Raw genomic sequence first — 18612 nt, 5'->3', positions numbered from 1 at the left:
CCTTCCTTCCTTCCTTCCTTCCTTTCTTTCTTTCTTTCTTTCTTTCTTTCTTTCTTTCTTTCTTTCTTTCTTTCTTTCTTTCTTTCTTTCTTTTCCTTCTAGAAGGTTTAGGTCAGATTGATTTTCTGGATGGTGTCCCAATCAGACACTCAAAGAGGTGATGAAATTTTATCCTTGATTCTCTCCCCCGTTTTTTTCCTACCAAGATGTCTTATTCTTGCTGCTGAAGGAGCCCAAGTCTCCCTCAGAAGGCTGTATCTATCCTTCAGTGCCTGCCTTGCTAAACTCCCTCTCAGATTTCTCTGGAGGGAGGCTCCTGTGCAGATTGACTTAGAATAACCAATGGATGGGCATTGCCCTGCAGACATAACAGAGCTATGGCCACACAAGCCATCAGCCTGGGACATATTCATTGGAATGACTTGAGACTGGGGACATGAGAATTAGTCTGCTACTATATACTTTTTTTTAAAGTATGTCTTGGGGGGGGCGGGCTTGGCACTTCACATCTTTGAGTTTCTTTTCTTTTCCATTTGGATTGGAATTTCAGCTCAGATTTCCAACTTGTGTTTACTAACCACACAGATTCTTTCTTCATCTGTGTGGTAAGAATGATATTTCAGAGTGACATTGTCCAAAAAGAAATGTACTCATTTCCTGAAAAGGCAACCCCTGTGCATATCACCTTTTGTAATAGCAATAAAAAATACTTAATTTAAAAATAATATTTTAGCAACTAGCAGGAAGGGTTATTAGAAGAAATAAAAAGGAGCAATTTGTTCCAAACATTTGATTCATGATAGGCAACTCATAATTGTGGTTTCTCTTGCAATCTTTTTACTTGAACTCAGAGGTGTGCAGATCTGTCTTGGCTGTTCATTTATTCATTCATCAAACATTATCTGGTATCTCCAATGTCTGATTCCCTGAACTGAAGATGAGGAAGGAAACAAACTCTGGCCCACTAAAGCTTCTAGTCTATCGTATACTCCAGCTTTTAGTTGTTATGAAATGTCTCAGGTGTCAGGCAAAGTTCAGAGATTTTTATTTCCTCTTACAGCTTTATGACTTTCAGACTGTTCCCTCAAAATTGCACTTAATTTTAACTTCATTAACTTCCTGTTCTGTCACAACAGTTGAACGAGGATTTCTCCATGAGCAGTATTCAAATCAGCTTTTAATGAGCTATTTAATTAAAGGCTAATTGAGGTGAATTCATTAAAGATTTCTAAATTATGCTTATCAGTGTAGCTATGTTTTAAGATAAGTTTTAAATATTTGTTTTATATTGCATTGTTTGATCATAAAAGTATGTATAAAAATTACTTTAAAAATTGCTAATTAGAATGTGGGTGTTTTTTTTTTCTTTCTTCATACTTAAGTGGAATCCTTAGCAAACCAGCTTAATGTGTGCTCACTGTTGCGTTAAGATGATGAACGGTTACTCTGACTATGCTGGTTTGAGGCTCTGTTTGGTTTGTGAGAGATTTTCAGATCTCTTGAGATCAGATGTCATTGGATTGTCTTTGATTTGAGGCCCCAAACAACATGTAAATCAGAGCTGGTTAGAGCAGGGTCTTCAAGCTCTGGTGGCCCAAGCTCTATTTGACCTTCTGAGGAAGGGGACTGCACCATTGTGCTGTCCAGTGCTACCCAGGAAATGAATATATGAAGCACGATCTGATCATCCTAGATATACAAGAAGAGCCCTAAACTTTGGGACCCTTTCATTGAGAATATGTCACTCAGCAAACATACATTGAAAGTCTCCTGTATTCTAGGTATCATTATGAATACAGAGTAACTATCAGAATCACTTGAGGTCAAAACTGATTGAAAGAGATATGAGTCATTCAACATAGATAGTCATCCCTCACAATCTGTGATTTACTTTTCAAGGTTTTACTTTCCCATGATTAACTATGGTTAGAAAATATGAAGTGGAAAATCCCACGGTTTGTGATTTTTAAATTGTGCCCCATCTGTGTGGTAAGATCGTGTGATGTCCCTTTTTGTCCCGTTTTATTTTGCCGTGGATGTCAATCATCCCCCTTGTTCACATATCCGTGCTTGTATATATTACCCAATCATCACTTAGTGCTTGTCTGAGTGCTTGTCTGTGGTGCTGTATTAAAGTAATCCCTATATATCAATCAAGTTCTACATCACAATGCTGCACTTCATCTTATCCTGTGACATTGTATTGTCTCACATTGTAAGAACAAGGGTGAGCACATTGTAATATGGTAATTGGAGGGATGGAGAAGACAGAGGAGGAAGAGAAAGAGGGAAAGAGAGGGGAGGAGAGAGAAAGAGAAAGAACAGGGAGAAAATGCACATTCAGTTAATTTTTATTACAGCGTATCATTATAATTGTTCTATTTTATTATTTGTTGTCTCTTATTTCTGCCTGCACCCAACAGGAAAAATATTCCCTTCCCCCCACTTTTCCTTTTCACGGGGCTTGAACTTGAGGCTTAAGAGCTGTCCTGAGCTCTTTTTGTTCAAGGATAGCGCTCTACCACTTTGAGCCACAGCACCATTTCCTGTTTTCTGGTGGTTAATTGGAGAGTCTCATGGGCTTTCTTTCCACGAGCTGGTTTTGAACTCTGATCCTTAGATATCAACTTCTTGAGTGGCTAGAATTACAGGTGTGAGCCACCAGCACCAGGTTAGGAAAATAGTTCTGTATGTAGATATACATATGGACGTACAATATGGTTCTGCACCTTCAGGCATCCAGTGTTGTAATATTTCCATGAATGAGAGAGAGCTACTGTACCCTACACTGTGGTATATTTGTACCTCAAGGCTAGGACAAAGCCTCCTGAGAACTTGATCAGAGAAGAATGGCATTTTAGCTTAACCTGGGTCATCAGGAATACTCAGAGGATGGATGTTACTCTCAGCTTTAATGGAGAAGTAAATGTTGCACAACAACAACAGCAACAAAGCAGAGAGCTTTATTGGAAGGCAGAAGGCTGATGGTTAGAAACATCAGGAATGGCAACTTCGGGAAGCTAGAGCAAGGGGGATACAAGTGCTTTTCTTACATTCTGCTCCCTCAAAGCACATGCAAAAAGTCTTATGTGGCAGTTGAGAGGGAAGTACTGAGGATTTTTCTCTTTTCATAAAGAGGATTCCCCCAACACAAATATGCCTACTACCCAGGGAATTCTCCTGCGATGTAGAGACATAGGTTGATGACAGCCCTAATTTTATCACCATTAGGGAAAATCCAGACTTGTCACCATGACCATCAGCCAGGTTCACTCATTCAGTAGATTTCAGCAACTCATATATTCATTCATTTACTTTCTGATGTTACAGAGATGGCAATCTGTCTCCCAGTCGCCATCTTATGGCTCTTTCCTCCTCTCTGACATCACTTCCATCTTTCTTGGCTGGCCAGTCTCTCATTCCTAACTGGCCTCTCTCTCCACATCTACTTTTGGAATCTTAATCTCTTCTCCATACTTCCCTCAAAACATTGCTCTGAAAGCAAATCTGAAAGCATGATGACTGGTTTATTACCCACCAATGGCTTTCATACATTGAGATGAGAGGATTCAACCCCCCTGGTCCTCTTGGAGTGTTATTGAACTAAATCATATCCTTCCAGAATTCCTATGTTAAAACTATACCTTGTGTTCACTTTGGCAGTGCATATACTAAAATTGGAGTGATAAGGAGAAGATTAGTGTGGACCCTTTGCAAGAATGATACGTTAGTGAAATGTTACATATTCTTCTGTAACTCCTCTGTATCACCTTTACAGGAATTAAAAAAAAACCCTAAATACACACACACACACACACACAGATACACAAACACACACAGACACAGATGCACACACACACAGACACAGACACACACAGACACAGACACAGACACACACACACACACACACACAGACACACAGACACACAGACACACACACACACAAAACCCCATACTTCTATAACCTAAGAATGCAGCTATATTTGGAGATAGAGTCTTCAAGGACTTAAGAACTTAAGTAAAAGGAGGTCATTCAGATGGGCCTCAATCTGATATGATGTATACCTTTGTAAGAAGAAAGAAATGGATGAAGAGGAAAGGCTAATTCAAGTACAGTGAGTAAATGGCCATCAGAAAGCTGAGGAGAGAGGCCTAAGAACAACAAAACCCCATTGACACCTTAATGTGAGACTTCTGGAATTGTGAGAAAATAAGTTTGTTGTTGTCTGAATCACCTGGTCTGGGGAACTTTGCCATGGTAGCCCTAGAAAAGCAACATATCAGGTTTCCCAAATACTCCAACTTCTGTCACAATAAAATCTCTGGGCAACCAGAAGCAGTCTTCCTTCCTCTGCATCATAGCATGATTTCCTTCTCTTCCAGGAACATCTTTTTTTATTTATTTTTATTGTAAAGGTTGTGTACAGTGGAGTTACACTTAGATATTAAGTAATGGGTACAATTCTTTTTGAATGGTGTCATCTCTTCCCTCATTTTCAGTTTTTTCCCTCCTGAGTCCCTTCCCCCACAAGCTGTGCAGTTATTTTTCAATATAGTATCTAGTATCACTGCTGAATTAGTTCACCCTTTGCCCTACCATTTCTGTGCTTTGCCTTACCTGCCCCAAACAGATAGACTACAGACAAGACAAAATGTACAGAAATCAAAAACAGTGACAAAAAGGAAAAACAAACAAAAAATTAAACAAAAAGCAGCACACAATTAAAAAAACCTCCTATTTCCATGTCTTGGAGTTCATTTTGATAAACATCATTTTATATGATCATATGTACTTAGTTATTGAGACTTTGTGATCCTCTCTTAAGAACATCCTCCTTTGGTCTCATTGTGTAAATGTTTAAGAGTCCTGTTTAATTTATCATGTCATGTCCCATTGTGAGTAGGAATGTAAAATTGTTCAACCACTTGGGAAAGCAGTATGGAGGGTCTTCAAAACACTAAACATAACCTGGAGAAAGTTAAAATGTGTTTGCGACTTTAGCTAAGTATCACTATCCTACAATACTGTGAAATTTATATAATCACTTAATCTCAATAAAGAAAAAATAGAACAGAAAAAGATTAAACAGAGCTTCCTTATGACCCAGACATTCCACTCCTGGGCATATATCCAACTGACCATAAACCAGGCCACACTAAAGCTACCAGCACAACTCTATTCATTGCAGCATTGTTTACAATAGTGAAGATATGGAATCAACACAGATGCACTTCAGTAGATGAATGTATCAAGAAAATGTGGTATGTATACACAATGGGATTCTATATTTCCCTCAGAAAGAATGATATTGTACCATTCATAAGGAAATGGAAGGACTGGAAAAATTAAGTGAAGTAAGCCAGAACCAAAGAAACATAGGTTGCATGATTTCCCTCATTTGTAGTAATTAGGATGTGCCTATAAATCTAACAATGAATGGTAAAGAAACAAAATTACACTCCAGAGATATCTGAATGCCATCTCTTCAGAGAAGCTTCCTGACTCAGAGCTGAATTTAGCCGTCTTCCTCCTCCTAGCCTCTCACAATACCTGTTCATTTCTTACAGTTTCCACAAGTGTGTACTAATCCAAAGCTCCTCCAGTACTTCAAGCTCTGTGAGGTCACAGCTCGGCCTGTTTTTTTTTTTTGTTGTTGTTGTTGTTGTTATACGCTGTGGGTTTTATATAGTGTCTAGCTCATCACAGACCTTTTCTTGATTTTTGGCCAAATTTAATGAACAAATGAAATATTGTTCAAGGAGTGCTCCATGCCAGTCATTAATCTGCCATGTAGAAGAGGGAGGATAAGCCACACTTAGATAGGACTGACATCAAACGAGTAAATACGATAAAGTGTAATGAGTGCTGAGTCTGAGAAGGTACCCCAGGCTGTATAAACTAAGACACCATTGCCTATCTTTGTGCCTGTGCTAGAGAGGTTTTGCATTGGCATGGGGAAGAGGGCACCCTTATTGAATTATTTCTGATGAGCTGAAATTGAGTGAAATAACAAGGTTCTTAATAAGCTGCTCTTTGTGAGTTTGTGTGTGTGTGTGTGTGTGTGTAGAAACAATTCAGTCTACAATATGAGGGAATGTAGCTGAGCATCACATACCCTCCTAGAGAAAAATCTGTGTGACTTTAATTCCCAGAGGTGTCACAATGGAGATGGCACACAGCAGAGAATCCATCTTCTTCTTGCCAGCTCAGAGTTAAGGAAAAGAGGAGACCAGGGAGAATTTGCCACCTCTAGAGGCATATTGATTAGAAAGAACTGCCAAGCACCTTTCCATTTGCCTTTTTTTTTTTTGTAGTGCTTGGATTGGAGAAAGGAGAGAGAGTTCTAAATGAGAACAGCCCAATCATTTTCTCTAAAACCTGTTCCAATTTGTCTCCCTGCTCCCTGAAGTTACTTCCTTGCATAATCCAGGAAGGGAGATAATCAGCTCTTTGAGATACATCGGTTTTGCCTGGTTCCCTTGATAAAAATGGCAAAACTTGTCTACGAAATCCTGGAGTTGATTATGGTGTCATTCTCTCTCCTCTTAAATCAAAGCCGTTTTATCTCCTCCAGTCTCACCAGGCTCCAAGAAACAGCATCTTTGCTTCCTTGGGCTTTCAATTATTCATAGTCTTTTGCTGACAAAAAAAACCCCAAAACAAAAAAAACCCAGGCAGTGCAGTCCTTGGGTAAGTTTTACCCAGATTCTGCCAACTGTGCACCAGAACTGGGTTTCCATTACCATTATTCACTAGCAAACAGGAAATGGCTACCCAAGGGAGGGCCTTGGTACCATGAGAGCACATTTTTGTCAGGGATACATATGAATGCACATTCTTACACGTGCAAGCCTTAATTGAAAAATAAAACAATTAGCTTCTAATACTTTTGAAGTAACAGAGGGAAGCACTTTTATAGGATGACTGAAGAGAAACAGCCATAGGTTACTTTGTGGTTTTTTTTTTTTAATAAACATTGAGTTGTGTTCAAGATGAAGCTTATTAAAACATGAAAGGAGAACATATCAGGACACTGGAAAGCTATTCTACTGATTACTTGTGCGCTTCCTTGTTTCCTATTCCACTTTCAAAGGCAAAAGACAAGCTGGAGAAGAATTAGATATCCATAGATTAGGTGTGGGTTTTATTCTATCTCATGTGCTGGCCTTATGAGACTACGTACATAGGGGCTTTTGAAATTACCAAGGAAAACACAAGGAGTCTGGGTATGAGTTGGACAACTTGTCAGTCAATTTGGTAGACTGACATCGATGGAGCTCTGTAACTCATGAGAGTATCTCAGTGTGCTTCAAACCAGCTTCCCACAGTTCATCTTTTACTTCATTTTCTCTCTGCATGGGTGGAAAGATGTATCTTGACATTCTACTCAAAACTCATCCAAGGACACTACAAATCTTCAGTCTGGCTTATAAACCTCTCTAAGAAATATTCTCCAGTTCTTAGCTGGGTTCATTGTATCTTGTCTTCATCTCACCAGCAAGTCACAGACAACCACTCCTATATGCTTTGCTGATGTTATAACTCTGTGGCTTCCTACACACAGCTACCCTTATGCTTGGTCCTTTTACTCCTCGTCTGGGTAATTCTTTTTTGTGTGTGTAGTATTCTTTTTTATTATTAATAAGTTTTTTTATTGTGAAAATACTGTACAGATGGGATACAATTACATGAGCAAAGTAATGAGTACATTTCTTATCAAGCCTTGTTGCCTCCTCCTTTGTTTCCTTTGTTTTCCCCTTACCCTCCCTGCCTTCCCATCTCCAGGACTACACTTCCCCCTCCCCCACTCCCCCCTCGCCAAAGTTGTAAGTTCATTTTTTGACATAACAATGGGTCCACCTATATCCTTATTTAAACAATTTGTTTTTCCCCTTCCCCTCCCCAAATTATACCTACATCAAATACAGTGAATCCCAAGATAAGGACTCAAGTGTTTTTTTTTTTTCTTGCTATTGTTTCTAACATATTTATAAGGTGATTTTTTGTTGCTTTTTTTTCATATGTCCCTCCCCCACAGTATAACCCCTGTTTTCACTGTATTTGATGTGGGTAATTCTTACTCATCCTTATAGATTTCTGCTCAGGTAAGTCTCTTTTCTTTTCGTCCTCTTTTTATAATGTTAGTAGTCCTAGGGCTTGAACTCAGGGCCTGGGCTCTGTCTCTGCTTTTTTTTTTTTCTTGATCAAGGCTTATGCTTTACCACTCATGCTATAGCTCCACTTCTGGCTTTTTTGGTAGTTAATTGGTGGTAAGAGTCTCTCAGACTTTCCTTCTCAAGCTGGCATGAAACCTTACAAGCCTCAGATCTTAGCCTTCTGAGGAGCTAGGATCACAGGTGTGAGCCATTGGCATCCAGCAAAACAAAACCTCTTTTGTGAAGCTCTCAGTAAAGATAATTTGCCCCCTCCTTGAACCTGAGTTGGCTCTTTCCATATTTTTATAGCCTCTATTAGATGGGATGCCAATCAAAAAAGGATTTTCTATAAAGGAAAATGTGGACCATATTGAGAACTGGGTGCTTTAACTTCCCTCCAAATATTCTACTAGGACTGTGATTCCTATGAGTTATTGTAAGCATTTATTGGAATATTTGGTGAGCAGACCAAGTTTTGACATAGGTTTCTGACATGTCCTGTGCACTGCTAGTATCTGCTGAATGAATTGTAAACCCATGAAACGGACCAGTACATACTGCTGTGTACTGGCCCTGAACAAGAGAAGAAATTGCTGGAGGGGCAACAATGCGGAGGTAATGCTTGATAAGAAATGTACTCGTTATCTTACCCATGTAATTGTAACTCCTCTGTATGGTATTCTCACAAAAAAAAAAAGAGAAGGAATTGCTGGGATGTGGGTAGTTTTGTTATTGTCCTTCAGTCTCTAGCTTTCAGTAGATGATACAGTCAAAGGACATCCATGAAGTTCATTTTGTTACCACTTGTTTTGTTTTTATTTATTTAATTTTAATTTTATTTTAAAGGTAATGTACAAAGGGGTTACAATTACATAAGTAAATTTAATGAGTACATTTCTTTCTTTCTTTTTATTTTTATTTTTTTTGTTGGTCATGAGACCTGAACTCTGGGCCTGGGCTTTTTCTGCTTATGTGGTGCTGAGGAATCAAAGCCAGGGCCTCATGCATGCAAGGCAACACTCTACCACTGAGCCACCTTCCTAGCCCCAAGCACATTTCTTTTTGAACAGTGTTACCCCCTCCTTCATTTTCTCTCACTCCCCCCCAACTCCCTCCTCCTCAAGTTATACAGTTCATTTCCAGCATAGTATCTAGTGAATATCACTGTTGCATTGGTTCACCCTTTGTCTCCCATTTCTCTGATTCCCCTTCCCTTCCCCAAATCAGATAGACTTATACACAAGACAAAGGGCACAGAAATAAAAACCAGTGACAACAGAGAATAAACAAAAGGAAACAAAGAAAGAAGAAATAACTGCAAAAGTACAATGAATAAAACCTTTTGTTTCCATTTCTTGTAGTCTTTTGATAAATATCATTTTATATGGTCATATGCACATAGCTATTGAGCCATTGTGATCCTTTCCTAAGAATATCTTCCTTTGTTCTCACTGTGCAGATGCTTAGAGTACTGTTTAATTAAACATGCTGAAGTGTAATTATTTGTCTTTTACTATTCATTGGATTAACTTGTAGATTTATAGACATATTCTAGGTATTACAAATGAGAGAAACCATGCAGCCTATGTTTCTTTGGGTCTGGCTTACTTCACTTACTTAATATAGTTTTTTCCCAAGTCTTTCCATTTCCTTATGAATGGGGCAATGCCATTCTTTCTTATGGAAGCACAGAATTCCATTGTACCACTGGTTTTAATAGAACAGTGATTAAAATAGAAATCAACGGATGGATATTTTAAATTAAAGAAAGTAACTTCAACTCTCACGTATCAGAAACTAATGATTCTTTTTTTACATTTCTTGTGTTTGTCCTTATGAAGATGCATTTGCGGAAATATGGTCACATAAAATCAGTCATTTCTACCTTTTAAAATCACCTACTGTGTTTTTCTCACTTTTTTAAAATCACTGACTTTTTACTCCATTTATTTCTTCCAAATATGAAAAGCAGAGGTTTATATTACTTGTATTTTTCTGGTCATTAAATAAGAGGTTAATGTATATACAGAGTCAGGGGAAAATGTGCAGTAATTTTTAACCATTGTTTAAGCCTATGCCTGTGATGCCATCAGTGGATTCATTGGGGTTTCAAGGCAGTACCAATCTAATCTAGTAGATTAGAAATAGCCTATATGCAGCTTGCTGTCTGATGATGGGCAAGTAAGTCACAGCCCCATCTAGGCTTTGGTTTTTCCCACCGGTGCATCAGGATGGTATACAAGGTAAAATACGGACTCAGTTACAACTCTAAGTCCCTTTCCCCTTTCCACCTCTACCATTGGCATCTGGCTAGATTTTTCTGTGAGTTGTCCCTCCTATGTTCTTCAGCCCATGAGTATTTTATTAGGTGGGGTGACACTTATAAAAATATATGATGCTCTGGTGAGTTTCTATATCGAAGAAATGAGTACTTGTAGAGAGAAGAGTTGACCATGTTAGGAAATATATACTTACATCCTCCACCTAAATATTCTACTCACCACGAAGGTACCTTTGAGTTATTGTTAAGATATTTCAAGTATCTCATTAGGGATTAGATTGGATAACCCCAGAGGACATGAACATGGTATTTCTTTCTCACTCTGGAAAGATATACCACATAAGGAATTGTAACAATTAACTGGTAATTACACTTTGTGTTCTCCATTTTTGAAGCCTAAGGGGAGGTGAGTCCTTATGGTGTCTCCCATAAGGAGAAGACTTGGGAACAAAGTACTGCTGTTGTTCTGTAGAAGTGCAGAGTGTGCATTGTTCGTAGACTGAGTCCATACATTGGCCCTTCAGTCTGCCACTCGCCGAGATTTATGTACCAGCCACCTGCCATGTAGACAACAGTAGGCCATTATGGTGCTAAAGTTCAGCCCCTGTCAGAGCCAAAGTAAAGAAAAGCAACTGTGTTTGTTTTAAATACATAATCAATCATAACCCTGTGAATAGCCACTTTTCTATTAATGCCTTCATATATCATCTAAAGCCCCTTGGCTTCTACATAATTCTTTTTTTGTCTGGTTTCGTGTCTTTTACTTTACAGTTCCTTTCAGGGGATAATGTGGAATTGCTTCTCAAAACAAGTGTGTTCCTATATTCTTTCTTTAGGACTAGAGTTAGCAAGAAAAAAAACCCATCAAAAACATTTCCCATATGCAGATGGGGAAATGACTCAGAACACTCCAGCTACAAGGGACTTGCGAGGAGAGGAGAGATGAGATGACTTTCTAGAAAGTAGTCTAGGGTCTGAGTGCTGACTACCAGTTGTAGTTTCTGTGTGGCCACAAGTCTGTCATTACATTTTTGAAAGTCACATCGCTTGATGATAAACAAGAACGATGGAAGCCAAATACTTGAATTCACAGTGATTTTTTTTCCTATGGTCCAGTGCCCATAGGAAATTCTGTTGACACTAATTCTCATTCCCTTTGAGGAATGAGAATATTTCTATGTCAATATTTTCTTTAAAGAGGATCATTGGCTGACTTCCACAGGTAGGTGCTCAGCAGGCAGTGACCTATGCTATCTTCTTAGGACAGTTTAAATGGGTCATTAACGTTGAGGAGAATGTTTAGGAGAAAAGAATGATTCTATTGGCTGGAGATGGAGCTCAGTGGTAGAGTGCTTGCTTAGCATACACAAGGCCCTGAATTCAATCCCTAGTACCACAGACAGAACAAAATAGTACAGAAGAGAACAGAGCAACAAAACAATTGTCTTCAAACACAGAAAAGTCAGATAGCTTGCTTTTTTATTTCTGGAACACCCCAAGAATAGATATTCTATGAGATAAAGTCTTATTTTAAGACCTAGCTCCTCATTCATTCACAGAATGAGCTGGCTTTTCGTTTGTGAGCTTGCTTTTGCTATAAGCACAAGCAATATCATTGTGAGATCCCTGCATAAAAACATACATAGTATCAAATGATGTTTTTAAACTCTCAAAATTTTAAGACTTTCTCATGAGAGATGACAGTTTCTTGGGCTATAACATTGATCAAAATAAAAACCTCTCATTATTGTCCATATTACCCAGACTCCTGTAGAAAAGAAGACATGAATGAGCTTTAGCGGTTATTGAGCATCCTGTGCACCAGGCATCGGATATTTGTGCTATTTTGTCTTCATTATGCCTAGTCAAGGGCCAGGTACATAGGAGGCAATCAGCAAAAGCCTGCCAAAATAATAAATGAATAAACGACCCTCTATAATCCATTGTAATGTACACCTTACAAATAAGAGATGCCTTCTCAATAAAAGATAGTCTTTGCAGGTAAGTCTTTTTTTAAATGTTTATGATTTTAGAACATCTTTGAATGATTTTTACTGAAAAGATCATGAGGCCAAGTTTCATTCTTTCTGAGTGCACTCTCTGAGCTGAAAATCAGCAATATGTGAAGAATCTTGATTTTTGTCAAAAGTTAGAATGTCAACTGTCAGTAGACAGGACAAGAACTCTAACCAGAACATATGCTTTCCATTGTTAGGATAACTGACACAAAGTAATCAGAATTGAGTAGATGGTACCAGTTATATACCTGTATAAAACACCAAGATGATTTTCAGTCATGGTTTCCATAAATCTTCAGCACCAAGTGATTACAAATTGACCTTAGGAAAAACAAAAGAGGAAACTTACAGCAGGTATAACGTTAATTCCCTTGTATAAGTAATATTTTAAGGCGGCTAAACAGATGTTAAATTGAATGAAATACGTGAATTGACTTTCTATTTCCCAGAACAGATATATAGGTCAGTGAGCTTCTGCTAGTCTTCTCCATTCTATGCAAGAACAGGGATTTTTTAATTAGTTAATTAATTAATTGTCAGTTGTGGTTTTTTAAATAATTTTTTATTGTGAAAATACCATACAGAGGGGTTACAATTATGAGCAAGGTAATGAGTACATTTCATATCAAGCATTGTTGCCTCCTCCTTTGTTTTTCCCCTACCATCCCTGCCCTCTCATCTCCACGACTACACTCCCCCCCCCACCAAAGTTGTAAAGTTCATTTTTGACATAGCATCTTGTACATCTCGTTGTTGCAATGGGCCCACCTGTTTCCCTTCCCCTCCCCAAATTATACCAACATCAAATAGAGTGAAAACAGGGGTTATACCATGGGGGAGGGACAAACAAGGCCTGGGTGCTGTCCCTGAGCCTTTTTATGCTCACAGCTAGTGCTCTATCACTTAAGCCCCAGCGCCATTTCTGTTTTTTGAGTGGTTAATTAGAGATAAGTGTCTCATGAGGACTTTTCTGCTGGGGCCCATCTCTAACTGTGATCTTCAGATCTCAGCCTCCCAAGTAGCTAGGATTACAGGTGTAAGCCACCAACACCCAGCCTACGAAATTTTTTATTTTTATTGTGAGACCCCTTTCACAAAGACCTGTATGCTTTGGAATAGACTTCACAGACGTGTCCAGAAGTTATTTCTGAATAAACTTTGGGCTAGAATTCTCCTCAGCCTTAAGTTTAGCAAATTCAGAATGAGTACAGCCCCCTTCATGGTGGGACTGCTGAAGCAGGAGATGACTGGTTCACTCTGAAAGCCATTTTCTTTCTCCAGTGGCCGTTCATTTTGCATATAGCATGGGGTTAAGAGAAAATGAAGAAAGCAAAAAAAGGCAGCTGATGATGAAAAATGGACTTCCATTGTTTGTCTATTGAAAGTGAGCACAGTAATTTGGGCACTTGATTGGAAAGGAGACAGTGAATGGGAGAAAAGGGAATTTTCTTGTCACTTATTAATATACCGAGTTGCACAAACGTATAGTTTCGAACTGGTAGGTTAGAGTGCCTTTCAAAGTTCAGTGGTAAAATCAAGAGTAAGGTCCCAGTGATTCTCTGTCTTGTGAATTCCACCAGATTTTAAAATCCATCACTGAAAGTTTGTAAGTTTTAGACCTCCCCTAAAGGCATTTTGGACTTTTGACTGCTGTCCTCCTTGACCCATGAATCCTGAACAGGAAATTAGAGAGGATTAAGAAAGGATTGTTTGCCTGGGTGAATGAGAGACTGGGGGAGGAGTGTTCATTTGTTTGTGTTGTTTAATCCCTAGCAGGAAATTAAAGAGGATTAGGGAGTTTTATTCGTGTGTGTGTGTGTGTGTGTGTGTGTGTGTGCATGCACATGCACACACGTGCTCATGCATGGCTGAGTGTACATGTGACTATGTATTGAGGAAGGAAGGGAAGGGCATGGGTTGGGAGAGAGGGCTCCTCTTGTATTGTTTTTCTCATTTATTTTTCAACAGATATTCATCAAATGTGCTTAATATACCCCAGGCACTGGAATTAAACACTGGCAATGTGGAAATTAATAAGAAAAGTATGTCTCCTTTCTTGAAAGAGTTTAAGAGTCTATTTGGGGATGCAAGCCATGCAAACGTGTCACCATGAGTATACATAAAAGACTTATTAATTATGATTTGTTCTATGCAGCATGTGGGATGCGTAGCCAACTAATGATTACTTTTGGATATGAACAGAGTGCCTTGTGTTTCCCAAAGTCAGTGTGTGATGGATGGTGGGTTGTATTGTTGCAGGTGTAGGTGACCAGAATAGGATGTTTACAGAGGGAATTACAGGCACTTCCTAGAGAGGTGGCTTTGAGTTGACTTTGGAAAGATGGGGCAGGCCCGTGTGAGCAGAATGTGAATGCTTGAAGGTGATTTATGTCATGGGGACACTATGAGTAGAAGTGATGTTAGGAAGGAGTGTGATATATTAGGAAACAAGCATAATTTGGTATGATGATATCAATATTAAGGGGCACAGGAGAATGATAATGAAGTATGCAGAGGCAGGGCATTGGAGTCATTTAGTGAAAAACATAAAGAATTGTGCACTTCACATTCTGGTTGATAAAGTTGCCAACTGGCTTATAAATAACCATCCCATTCTCCAGAATGGGATGAGATGACTCTTCAGGTTACACACTCACCTGGAGTGATCAGTGGAAATGACTGGAAACTGATAGCAGAGATCTTCATGATTTATCTACCCCTGGGCATTTTGGTAGCCTCAGTTTTTAATATTTTCTCCCCTGGCTCTAAGTAAAACCCATACTAGATTTCTTTTGCTGCAGGGAAGGGGAGGGATCTCTGGATCTTTTGCATATTTTAGAGTATGTGGACTGGGGTATTCTTTCTTCCTTCCAATATCGCTTTGCATTCATCCTTCAAATTTTCCACTCAGAGGCTCTTTCCTCCATAAAGTGCTATTTTATTTGGAAAGTCTGAGTTAGGATTTTTCCTGGTCCCCTCCAGCCCTTGTCACATTTTCATTGGGGTGGTGTGCCACTGTTTGGCTATGAATCTGGAGTCTACCCTCTCCCCCTTCTGCTCATCACATAACCATGTAAGTTAGTTGTATGTTCATAAGGGGAAGATTCCTAAGAATAAATAAACAGGGTATTTGAGTTCACTTATGTTCCAAGAGTCACAGAGCTTGGTTAGAAAGACCTGACTTTAAAAAAATCCCTCGAGTACTTATTAGAACCTTATTAAGTCAGACAGATAAAACACACAGAAGACAGATGTCTGAGATGGATGGCAGTGTGGTTGCCATTTTTAACAAGCCACTGGCTTTCTCTTCCCTAAAATGGGGACAGCTGCAGAATCACAGACTGCCCAATCCCTTTTTATCCTGGCGGTTTCTTGCATTCCTGACATCATAATGGGATTTATAAGAACCTGTCCCAAAGGAGGAGAATCAGGATGAGATTTGACAGAGATGTAAAAATAGTTGCCACAGTTGAGTGAATAGAAGCTTCCACACTGAAATGCTATTGAAATATAAGGTACAGAAAGGAATGAAGCCAGCAAGGGCAGCGTTTCTAGAACAACTCCCGAATACCTTCAACATCCATGGCCACCAGCAAGGCCATCTGTGCAGGCCTTCCCAGAATTTGATAATGGCTACCCTAGATATAAATGTAAAGAAAAGTTAACTTCAGCCTTTGAACACTTTTGTGATCAGCAGTGGACTTCTCAATTAAAATATCCATCTATATATCAGAAGCCAGGTCAGAAGAATGCAGAAAGGTTAAGTCTACAATGATCAGAGAGGCAGGAATTGGAGCTGAGGTTATAGGACTAAGTTTTTCTGCATCCAGGTTGCACGTGTGTGAATGTTTCAGCTTGAAGGTGGAATTCAGGGAGTCACATGCCATCTGGAGCTATTTTATTGAAATCTTATTTTTTTTTTTTAGTTTGCTTGTCTGGCTCTTATCTTTTCTTGTTGTATGTGCCAGCCAAGAGGCTTGAATTATTTCATGTTCCTGCTTTGTGTTAGGTCATTACCATCCTTACTGTACACATATACACACACACACACCCTTTTCTGAAGTGCCTGGGTCACTGTTGAGTTCAAGGTTGATCACTGTCAAGGCTGATTATTATGGAATAGGAAACTCTCCCAAGTCACATTTTCCCGCAATCATTACCCAAGTCCCCAGGAAAAGCAATCTATAGTGGCAGAGTAATCAGAGGCAGACTGCAGGGGGGCCCAGAGCAGCTAGGAGAATGTACGTGAGAAGGAACGTGCATGAATGAAGCCCTCCCTAGGTTCGAATAAGAGATTGCCTGCTCTTGCCTCCCGTGACTTCAGAAACAGTCTTTTTGGACATTATAGAACTCCAAGGCTAATAGAATATAGCATTTTCTTCATGAACAAGGCCTTGAGAACATTATGGAATGTTTCTTCCATTTCAAAAAGGGTCTCTTGGCACCTAAAGAGATTAGAAGTATTAGAAATTCTCACCCTAACTGTATATCTTCACTTTGAATGCCATTCTTTTTTGAGGTCATACATATTTATATTAAAATGTGATTATGTATGAGGAGTTCTTCAGTCATAACTGAACATGAAATGAGGTATTTGTGTTTCCTTTTTCTTCAGATATGTGCACCTGTGTTCTTTTGATCATTTACCATTGTTTTACTCCAAAGAAGGAACCTAGAAAGGAGAATATGGGTCTTCCTATTCAATTGCTTACCTTTGTAACTTTACAAACATAAAGCAGTGTTTGGTTTTAAAATGTATTATTCCATCTGATGCCTGGCTTAACAATACAATTTAGAAGATTTTGCTAAGCAGAGAGTTGTTTTAAATAACAACATTTGTATTCTCTAGCCTTCCGTCTTCCTTTCATGACATAGGACTTGGAGCTCTTAATTAAGCATCAGTCAAGGTCAAGGGAGGGTTGGTGGTACGAGGTGACGGGAGCAGGTAAAAGAAGTTGGACAAGGAATTATTCTGGCAACTAGGACAAGGATTGGTCTCTGAGAAATAGGAGATCCTGGACGGGGAGAGCAAACATGGGCAAAATCATGGAGTAATGTGTAGACAAGAATTTTAGAGGGGGGAAAATGTATATGAAGAATGTCTAATCTGATATGAGGTACAGAAGCAAGTTGATATGGAGAATGAGCTATCAGCCTAAACACCAATTATCCTAGCCAACTGTCCCTTAGCAGCTATTTATTAGGTATATGTTTTGTGATGGATGAGGAAATGATAGCAGTGAATGCCAGAGTTCTCACTCCTGAGTGGCATTTGTGTTCCAATAGCCTAGTATAAGAAGGTCAAATGAAAACCTCTTGCACACCATCTCCAGTAGGCAGAAGTAGGTTCAAGGCATGGTTTATGTCTTTCACTGACCATGTGCTGTTTTGCAGACCACTTAAGGCTTTCTGAACCTGTTTTCTCATTCACACAGTACAAGTGGGCTGTGGTGAGACATGAGGTATGCATGCGGTGTATTCAGAGCTGGCAGCTTCTGTCTATGCTCAACACACATGGTGGCTCATGGATATGTCTTTGGGCCTATAAGGTTGTGTTGTTTGGGTGGGTATGCCAGAGTTGGTGCAAACATGATTGATAATTGACTGCCTGAACAGGACCATGCTTCAGTAACAGATAGTATACAAGGTAGACCATTTCAACTTCTCCAACTGCTATCCTAAGTAGAAAAATCAATTCTCGGTCAAAAGGGGGAAATAGGGGCCCCCAGATATCAGAAAATGGCCTCTATTTCAAAAACTGAAAAAAAAACACAATTAGACAAGAATTTAATTGAGTCTCCCTCAGGAACTGCTGTGGATTTGCCAGTACCAGTCAGGTAATCTTGTCTTCCTTCTAATAAACAAGTTCCCATTTTTTTTGGGGGGTGGGGTGCTCAATAGGAAATGACACACAGAGGGAATGAGTAGAGTCATATAAAGCAAAGCTTTTGGACATACAAATTGCACCTAGAAGATTAAATTCTCTTTGAGCAATGCCTTAAGAAAATATAAAAATAGCTATCTTCACTTGGAAGGTTATTTTTTTCTCCAGTGGTGATCATTCCGTTTCTTGATGGATATGTCAAGGGCTTCATATGCATTGAGATGCTTATAGGGTTATAGATGTTTTCTGACTCTGGTTATTTTAGTTGAATA

This window comes from Dipodomys ordii, unplaced genomic scaffold (assembly GCF_000151885.1).
Source record: "Dipodomys ordii isolate 6190 unplaced genomic scaffold, Dord_2.0 Scaffold18, whole genome shotgun sequence".
Taxonomy (NCBI): Eukaryota; Metazoa; Chordata; class Mammalia; order Rodentia; family Heteromyidae; genus Dipodomys; species Dipodomys ordii.
Note: the sequence above shows the minus strand (reverse complement) of the source record.